The sequence below is a fragment of the Pinus tabuliformis genome, chromosome 5_2, assembly GCF_031772625.1.
Source record: "Pinus tabuliformis cultivar Carrire ecotype Pingquan chromosome 5_2, CPIR1, whole genome shotgun sequence".
Lineage (NCBI taxonomy): Eukaryota > Viridiplantae > Streptophyta > Pinopsida > Pinales > Pinaceae > Pinus > Pinus tabuliformis.
Genome location: NC_142306.1, coordinates 920,849,461 through 920,860,125, shown reverse-complemented (window position 1 = coordinate 920,860,125; position 10,665 = coordinate 920,849,461). Strand labels below are relative to the sequence as shown.

Sequence of the window (10,665 nt, the reverse complement as noted above, 5' to 3'; positions counted from 1 at the left end):
TACAATAATGAGAAGGTTTAGAATGAATGCCTCAATATATAATGAAAATGCAGTCTAAACATGCTATGATTTGAACTTTTTTTGTCATATTTTTCTAACCATTTTTAATTAAAATTTCACCAAAAATTTAAAATAATAGTTAAAATCATAAATATCAATTATTGAGATTGCACAATCTATATTCAATAGGGGTATTTGAGGATATTGAATCCATTTATGCATTAAAAAATGCAATTTGGCCAAAAAACATATAGTAAGGTTTTATTGATAATTGTCGAAAAAAGTCCAAATTGTATTATGTTTAGACGTATCCCATAATGATGAGGGTGTTTACCTTCTTTATCCCAAGACTTAATTTCAGGATGATTTGCATTGAGTTAGTCCAATTTGATCACTAAGAAGAAACCCAAATTGACATTATCATGTTTGATCACCTAGTTTGTTGGAACATGTTGGGCTCTAAAATGGATTAATGCAGATACAATTAAATAATGAATACCTTCCTTTGATAGAAGGGTCTTTAGGAAATTCGCTAATGAGAAAAATGATATCAATTATTCATTGTTTAATTAAATTAGAGAGAATTGAATTACATAATAGTAATCAAAGAAATCATCACAATAACTTCTAACTTATTTGTGGTGACATTCATGACCATATGCACAATAATCCCCAATCATTGATAAAGATAGATGGCTTACATTTGGAAATGGTTTGATAATTGAAAGAAAACCCAAGGTCAAAGATGCATAGGAATGCATTGGCTTAATCAAATTACAAAGTGTAGATCATGAATGATCAATGCAATATTGTGTGACATATTACTTTCCTAGCTATTTTTGTTTATAACTAGGGATTGATTGATGTATCCAATCTTGATCAAGCACCCTTTTAGTCATGTTGTTTAGTTAAGTTATTTATGAGTGATTAAGTACAATGCCTCACATGATAAAAATAGGTATTAATTACATATTTCAAGTGTGTTCACACCCAACAACACACATTTATGGCGAGTTAATAACATGCACAAATAAAATGTTGTTGAAGTGGTGTGTTGAATTACCTACTTATTTATATCCTACATTATCACCTTGTAGATTTGATGTTGAAGTTGGATCAATATTGCATTGAAGGTCAAGCAATCACATGTGGAGGGTCAAACACAATTTAAAACACATATACGTCACAATCAACATTAAAATTTATTTGTACTACTATTCTCGCACATGGAAGTCCAAAAAGGCCCAACACAAACTTAAAATACTTTATTGCACACATCAAAAGGAGTTTGTGTTGAGTAATTTCCCTTGGATAAGGCTAAACATTATATATTTTTAATCTTTTATGGTTTGTCATAATTGGAATCCAATTAGCCCTGAAAAAACTAGAATTAGGCTAAGTAGTTATTGCCAAAATAGAAAATTTGGATTTGATAAAATTGCCATTTTTAATGTAAAATGCATTTATCACCCTTAGATACCCTTATTTTAACTCGATTATGTAATGCTGACATTTTATAGTTGCAATTCATTAATCTAAAACTATTATGGCTAGATTCCATGGCAAAAAATTGTAAATTTCACTTCTTGTTGTTTTTAACAGTTAAGAAATAACAATTCATAGAATGTTTAGACTATCTCTTTACCAAAACATCCACAAAGGGCATATTTCTAAACATAAATGGCAAGCATTTTGAATGTGCCAATGCATAAAGTTCTTATTATAAAACCTTAAAATTAACAATGGAGTGGGGACCTGCTAATGTGGATGATATTGATTACCAAATTCATTATAAGAATTGGGATTGGGATGAGGATAAATACCATCGAGCATTATGAGAATGAGGCGAGGATTAATATTTCCAAGTGTAATTGTTATTGCTACAATATTTATACAAAAGTTGAATTTTATGCCAATAGAAAAAATTGTAGGTTAATGGTCACACCATCATACTACGTAGAATAATGGCAACAACCCATGAAATCCTAACGTTACTCTACTCATGTTATTTCGAGTGGCATTACTTAAATAATATCAATCCCTATTTAATATTTTAATATGGCAAATCAACTCTTACATAAATATTGTTGCATTGAGAGTAACTAGGTGCTTTACATCTAAATATGGAAAATTAGTTGTGACAAACTAACATAATGTTACATAATAAAAAATTGAGTCGACCCTACTTTAAATAACACAAAATTATATTAGATAAAAATAAATAACTATGTACATATATGTAGGTGGCACTATTTAAAAAAAAAACTATATTTATCTTAATCGGAATTTATCAAACACAAGAACTATCAAATTTCATAATATGTTTTTTTTTTTTTTTTTTTTTTTAAATATGAAAAAATCAATACAAAAATTAAATAATAAAAACGATTATGCATTAATAAATTTAATCCCTCCTAATACTTAATTAATTTGAATTTAAAATAAATTTAAATTGATTAATTAAATATTACACCTAATAATATTTGTTCTATTATTTTTAACTCATATATATTTAAGTTATCATTAAATAAAAAATTCCTTACATTATTCATAAAAAAACATATACATTATTTACCTTCTAATTTTTTAATAAAATATTAAATTACTTATATTTATAAGTTAATTTTATTAATTTAAAAACAATCATAACTATTAAACTTCAATCCCAAATTTTAATCTATATTCAAAAATGATTCCTCAACCCATTTAACTAGTAAATTCAACTTCTAGTGCAAGCCTACCATCCTCACGGTTAACAAAATCAAAACCATTAAACCTCACTTCCAAACTCCAGAGATAATCCACATTCTCAAAAGTGCTACCTCAACTCAACCAGAAAGTTCAACTTTCATAATGTGCAACCCTACCATCCTGATGCTTTATAATGGATAGCGACCTGTCAAAGTAATTGATATGGACCTCTCATACCACAAGGAGAATGTGAAAGCCTAATAATCAATACATTGGACAAATACCAACATCATAATGTACGACGATAGCGACAGAAACCAAACTCTCAAACTCCTCGAAACAATCCAGTACGAACTCAAGGAGGAAGTTATGAAGTTGAACTTCCATAACCATGTATAAAGCATCTCCTCCTGCATCTCCCCCATTCATTTTTTTTTGTCTCTTTATTCAAACCTCCATTCCATTGTATTTGGCTTGGCTTGCTTTCTTTGAGTTTTCTCTTTTTGAATTGACAAATCAATGGAAAATCTAAAGTGGGGATAGTTATAGCATAATCCTTATTGCTTGGGAAAAAGGGCAATCCAAAAATGTGCAACCAACTAGGCCTAAGATATAAAAAAAAACATAAATCCAATGGATGTCTAAGGTTAATGATAGACACAGATCCCAAAAGAGGAAACAAGACAGAATCCATGAAAGATTAAAATGGATATAAAGATCATATGCACAAGACAAAGCTCCAAACAACATCAAATACTGAAAAACTTGCACTCAGTTTTATATATATAATGGTTTTCTGCACCCCTTTCTGATATGGTATTCTAGTGATGTAAATGCACCCAAGTAACCATGTTTCCTTCACACGAGCGGAATGAATGAGCACTGGGACGCAGCAACAATGATGTAGATAGAGGTGCTCCCCTGTACAGCTTCAAGGACGCTCCACACAAATTTTTACCCATGTTCGCACGCGCCCACATGCATTCCTCCCCCTTAACAATCCCCTTCCACGCCTTAATCGCTGCACCATGATTGAGTGTGAATGGAGATTCGCAGATTCCTATCTCTCGCACACATCTTGACAGATTTAGCAGTGAAACCCATATGATTCCTCTTCATTTTTCGATACTTCATACAGTGTAATATAATAGCTGTGTGGACAACTGATTAGTATATGCAATGATCTGCAATTGTTTCTTTCCGTCACGAAGTCCTATCAAGTTCAGAGGGGTTAAGTCTTTGTATGTTCTGAGATTTTTGTGTGTGGCCAGTTGCAGTTGTGGGGTTTCAGAAATATGGAGCTTGATTCTTCAATGCCCAAGTTTTTAGACATGCTTCTTCAATACCCATCAAGCATCCCGGCCTCTTCAGATCCCATTGATGAACAAATTGTCTAACTGGTTTTGGTTCATCAAACATTTGGGTCTCTGCAGAATGCAGTTATAATAGTAATACTTGTACAGCAGTTTTCGAATAGATCTGGATAAGGATTCTTCAATGGCGGCAGCATTGGAATGCTGGAGCAGCAGGCCAAGCATAGATGAGGACATGGTGGAGCAAGTGTTGGTGAGGAATGGGGAGAGATCAGATATTGATGCAGGGGATAATAGTGTATTGGGTTCTTCCAAAAATCAGAAATTTGATAACAACAGCAACGGCAATAACAGTGGGGTTAAGGATGTTGTGCAGAAGAAATGGCAGAGACTGGGGAAAAACGTCGCAGGGGCTCTTAATACACTGAAGAACACGTTGAATCTGGACACCATATCCAGAGATGGATCCAGAAACGAATGCAGGAAGGTGGTTTGGGGAAGTGTGCTCAAGAATTTGACGCAGCTATACCCCGGGAGCCAGCTTCCAGAGAAGCTCATCAGCAATGTCAGAAAACATTTTGATTCAATGCCTCTCAGGTGGGTACTCTTGTCTTCTATGATTTCTCAGAATTTTTGCAATTTTGATTTTAAGCTGGCAAGGCTGTGGATTAGGAAGTTACAGATTTCAATCATTGCAGTTCACCCTCTTGCAACTTTGCTTATGGTGAGCCGGCTGAGCTGGGGCACTCTATAAATCATCTTCCTCCCCTATATGCATAAATTATAAAAGCACTCTGATGACATCTGTTAAGAGATGTAGCGTTTTTGTAAATTCCGATTTATAAAGTTGCAGATGTTCAATATTTGGTGTTCTTTTCCAGATCTTTTTCAATTGGTGTTCATCTTCTCAGTCCGAATCTCCAGTTTTTTGCAAGTGCAACACTTGTAGTGCATTTGTTTATACTGAAATGCTGCACCCCTCGTCAAAGCAAATTACAGATTCATATTGCAAACAAGATTACTTAGAGATCTGTACCATGCAAATTGAATATCTCGATGAGATTAGACCAAAAATTGAAGATTTGCAATGACATGGTTTCAAACTATCAATATGTGGAATCTTTTTCCCTTAATGTTCTTTGGGATTGCCAACGAGGCCTTGGTTTACTACCGAGGTCGACGGAGTATTAAGCCTTTCATCAGAGTTCTATCCTTGCTGTGCTCTGCCTCACCCAAATGGAATGAATTTTAAAGGGATGAGGCCGAGTGCATGTCACCTGCAACTTTGGCAGAGCAGTTGCCCCTCAGACCCAGTACCTAAGCCAAAGGAAGTCCACTCTATGCGGTTCAGCCCCTTGGGGAGTGTTCCTCGATTCATTTAAAAAAAAAATGTTGGGTGAGCATATGGATTAGGGTTTGGTGGATCTTGAATTGGTGTTCGTATCTATGTAAATCTGTAATTCTTGCTGTTGCTTTGACCTCTAAAGCACCTTTTTTTTATGCTTTTAAAGTTAATATCTGGCTCTTCAATTTTTTGTTTGTATATTCTCTGTTTAGTGATCTCTTAAAATTTCAAATGCCCTTTTTAGTATCCATTTTAGGCCTGGGAGAAGTTTTGGTCTTTGTTCTTTAACATCTGCATTTGCTTTCAATTTTTATCTCAATATCTGGATTGTGTTTTCCTTACTATCATTTTGTATTTCTGGATTTGGATGTGGCAGCTATGCTCAAGCTGAATTTGATATGAAGGAAGTTTTTCTTCACATTCGTTTGATAGAGCAAGCAACAGAAGACCATCCTGCAGTTATAATACAGGAAGTGGGCAGTACTAAAGATCCACCTACTGATGCATCTGAATCCCCGAAGTCTAACTCTGCATTCTCTGATGATGAGCTTTGCCTCTTCAAGATCACATTTGCTTGTAATTCCATTATTTCCTGGCCTGCTGTGAATTGTGCACTTGAAAATGTTGGCATCTCCTTCAAGGAAATACAACTCTTTGAGAAAAAAAACTTCACATTAGGGATCATAACCATTCAATGCAGTCAAGATAAGTGCTCCAAAACAAAGATTGAAAGTGCCCTTAAATCAGCAGTTAAGAAACCTAAAATAATGAAGCTCACATTTGGGCTATGTGGGTGTGAAGGGCGAGATTCTCTTGGTCAGGCTTCAACAAGTGCAGCAGTTGATGATGGAAGCACACGAAAATAGGGAGGGGAAACAACAGAGGATTCACCCTCAAAGGAATTTGAGTTTAGCTAGGACTGCCCAGAGCAGCGACCCCCTCACAGGTTACCTGAAATGCCTCATCTGGGTTCTTCTGTCCAAGTTGAAGTAGATGAATGGCAGACAATTTCTTCTGGCAAAGAAGAGCTAGATAAATGGCTTGCCAACCTTGAAGAGGTCGAATTCTTGGAGCAAATAACTTCAACACTATTCAAGGGTACATACAAAGGTAAAAAGGTTGCTCTGAGAAAACTGAGAGGGTGTGAGAAAAGTAGCTCTTACGAGGTAGAGTTCAGAAGAGATATCTTGGAGCTCATGACTTGTGGGCACAGAAACATTCTCCCCTTCTATGGAATTTGTGTAGATGACACACATGGAATGTGCACTATTACAAAATTCATGGAAGGGGGTTCTCTTCATGAACTGATTCAAAGGAGCAAGAAGCTTCCACTAAGAGATGTGCTTCGCATTGCCATTGATATAGCCGAAGGGATTTTCTTCTTGATTGACCATGGGATTGTGCACAGAGATTTGAATACAATGAGTATATTGCTTGACAAGCAAGGAAACGCAGCTATTGCAGATATTGGACTGGTTCACCCTTGTCAGATCTTGGGAGAGGTTCTTGAATATGAGACAGGCGGATACAAATGGCTTGCACCTGAGGTTTGTCAATCCATCCTTCGATATTTATTCAAGGGGACTGGCTATCTGAACATTTTCTGCTCTTGAACTCTTTCGCTTTTTGGCTCTCGGTAGATTTTATTGAAAGATTTGTAAAGAATCACAATCATGTGTTATTCTAGTTTCTTAAGGTCTTCTCCGATGACATTGAAGGGTGATAGGCTTACAAGTATAAAGCTATTTTCTTTGAATCTCTTTCTTGTTCTTCAGATTTGACATTATTTAATTCCTGCGCCTGTCTAGAGTGCTCTTGCTGCTGAGTTCAATTTTGCTTTTGGGTATTCTTTAGAAGGTTGTATATTGCTAGTAGTATTGACATCAAAGATCCACTCTTTGATTATCTTGAATTTTTTTCACTGCCCTACCACTCTCCAGATTGGTGAGGTGGATTCTTAGCTTTCTGCTGTGTTTTCCAAAATTCTTTTGCTACTAAAATGCTTAGGTGGTTTGTTTCTATGTTAACCAAGAGCAAGTAGTCACGTTCGGGTGAATTGGACTGTGTGTTGTAGTGAGAATTAGAAGGCTTGGTCCATTGCTGTTAGTTTTGGAGCTTGTCTGGATTTTGCCTTATGGATGTTTGTACGGCATTTCTTTAGCTTTTATTATGTATGCCAATGATTTTTACCTGTTGGTGGAAACAGTAATATTCGTTGTATGGTGGTTCTTTACATTAATAATAGATCTGTTACACATAGCTGATAACAGTGTTTTACCTTACTTATCTGCATGGATTTATCAAACAGGTCATTGCCGCAGATCCTGAAACTGTATCAGAAACGCCTATGAGCAATGTCTACAGCTTTGGAATGATTCTTTGGGAAATGCTCACTTGCCAAGCTCCTTATGCAGGCTACTCACCTGTGCAGGCTGCTGTAGGTATTGCAGCATGTGGACTACGGCCAGATATCCCTTCAGATTGTCCTCCTCTTCTGAAGTCTTTGATGCAGAGATGCTGGAGCAGCTATCCTCTTCAGAGACCTCATTTTTCTGAAATTCTTAATGTATTACGTGGTTTGGCTTTATAGTTAAGTTGACCATGACTTCCATGTTATGAGCAGTTTTTTGGGCTGTTAATGTGTTTAATCTAATGTGCTTATCTGGCTTGAAAATCTGCTTATAACAGGGCAGTCATCTAAAATTCATGTATGGTGACGCGTCTTTCAAACTTCAACTGTAATTTTGTAGTTCACCTACAGAAGTTCAGAAAGGTCACAGGGCTTTTTCTGCTGCAAGCTAATTTCTTGTCTAATCTTGTAGTTATAGTGGCAACTTCATTTAAGTTGATATTTACACCCATGCTGCCATGGATCAGATTTTGGGATGTAGGATATGATTGCTGACAAAATTATGAATTTGTTGAACTATTGTCACAGTTTTGACAGTTCGGCCTAATATACACGACTTGACATCAAATTCGATGAGGCTACCTCAGTATATTGACATTGACAAGGAACCCAATGTTTAGCTGTTCTTTTTTATCTCTCTCTACCGGTTCTGCAGGTAAGATTAATGACATGTTATAATTTTTCGTTTTTTCCCATCAACAGCGAGGTTCTCTGCACAGGAGGGATAGGTCAGTCCTTTGCAGCATACACGGGAATAACCAAGCAGCAGCCTTACTATGGACCCCCTCTGCTTCTGGCTATTCAAACCGTGCACAGGGGCTGTCTGTCATTTATGCAAGACCAATTGGTTTGCCTGGACCTGCATGTTCCAGACATCCAACTTCCACCTTAATTGATTTTTAGTTGTTGATTGCAGAGCTGAAATGCCTATCCTACACTTATTAGGTGCCTTCATTCTACCATGGTTTCTGGGAATCAATGTTGCTGACATCAGCAAAGGGATAAAATCGGCAAGGGTCCAGAAAAGGGAAAAAAAAATGTAAAAATTGGGACAATATTGGTTAAAATGGGCAAACATACGCAAAAATTAAAAAAATACAGAAGTTCAAAAATTCAAAAAAAAATCACTTAAATCGCCAGCTATCCATTGCCCATAGATTTTTTCCATGGATTTGGGATTTTTCCATGTGGTTCATGATAAAATGGCGATTTTTTCTCTTGAAAAATTTATTGAGTTTGTTTGGCCCCAAAAAATCAAATTTCCCAAAATTTTCGGATAAAATCGCGATGTTTGCAACACAGCTGGGAATTGTATCAGCTGCCAAGCTCTTGGGTATAATGTTGCTAATCTCCATGATCTAGGAGATTCCTCCAAACCCGTTTTTGACCAGCTAATGCTAGTGCTCGATGGATGCACGTCTATTTGCTTGGACGACAGACAAATCTATGTTGGAGAGGAGCACACAATGGAAGAAGGCCTGCACTTTATTCTTTAGCGTGTGATATATATCGGGCCAGCCGACTACATAGATATAAATACAAGAGGTCAACAAGATTTTGCTCCATCCAGTAATGTAGGCGTTTGTGCTTACCTCTGTTCTCAAACCTCTTAACACCACCCTCCTCGAAGAAGTTGCGGAGAGGGTTCATAGCCGGCCTCCATTCCAGAGATAAAAGGCAGAATGCAATATCCAATTAGCAAACTGCTGCAGAATGGGTGATGCTTCGGAGAAGTATATTTGGTCCTACCATCAATCATCAGGGCGGCAAACTCAAGTCTTTGAGAGTCTCCTTTTCCATAGAGGAAGATAGACGAGCAACAAATTCCTTCTCCTACATAAAGTCGTGAAACTAATGAGAACTGTCAAAGTAACATTTTTGTTTATGTTGTATCACTGTGGAGTTGCAAAGTAAAGGCAACCATATCATTCAAGAACGGAACTAAATGAATGATTACAGTGTTACAAGAAATGATGATTGATTGGTGGGTCACAACATCATTTTTTGGTTGCAGGGTGTTTGTTTTCCCAAGTTATTTCTTTACTCAAGTATTTTTGCTGTAACACTGCTTATGCATGAGTAGAGCATCACCAGATATTGTTGGCAGGAAGGCCAACAATATATTGCAATTAGTGAAAACATAGGGAAGGGCGCCAAATCCGAGTGTCATTGACCGGTGCGCATATCTAACATATTCTTAAACGTGCCATTCAATCTCTCTGTAAGATGGTCAATGGTAGGATGTAAGAGAGTTATGAAGGATGGTTGAATACCCAAGGTTGAAGTGACAAACTACATGACGTCGGATGAAAATTCTTCTTCTATACAGGGATACAAACGCTGATCCTATCTTAAGAGGACCTTGCAACCTGCAGCTCTAGCCATCGGCATTACTGCACTTTAGAGTGAGTACTGACCCCTGCTTCACTCGGTGGAAAAATCAATTTTGGGCAAAGATATTGGAAAGGGACAATAAATTTCATACACAAGTTCAAAAGATGAAGAGATGATAACAGATTGTGAACACTACAGTGGGTGTGTTCTTGGCATCGTAAAAGTTTGAGTGGGGCGGAGAAAAAGAGAATTCATGGGGAGTTTAGGTGGCTATTTTTGTGGGCTGTGATTCAGATGGTGCATTTTGACATAGGGAGTTTAGGTGGCTATTTTTGTGGGCTGTGATTCAGATGGTGCAATTTGACTATATGACACTTAATGTTCAAATGGTAAGAAGAGGAATAGAATCCTGGGGTTGTATTGAGTGTTTCCCACTGCTTAATGCCCTGCATAGAAATGGATTTTACTAATGCAGAGTTGGATTAATGATCTTTAGTAGCAAAGAGAAAATGCAATTGCCCATATAAAAAAGATAAAAGAATGTCAAAGTGATTTAGAGACTTCTATGCAAT

At 36.6% G+C, this 10,665-nt stretch overlaps 1 pseudogene across 1 annotated transcript; it reads left to right on the top strand.

Annotated features, from left to right (window-relative positions):
- The first annotated feature begins 3,139 nt into the window (after nt 1–3,139).
- LOC149162281 (uncharacterized) lies at nt 3,140–10,123 on the top strand (annotated as a pseudogene). Its single transcript, XR_016261916.1, has 3 exons — nt 3,140–4,601; nt 5,726–6,896; nt 7,658–10,123. The product of XR_016261916.1 is annotated as an uncharacterized LOC149162281 (transcript).
- The last annotated feature ends 542 nt before the right edge of the window (nt 10,124–10,665 follow it).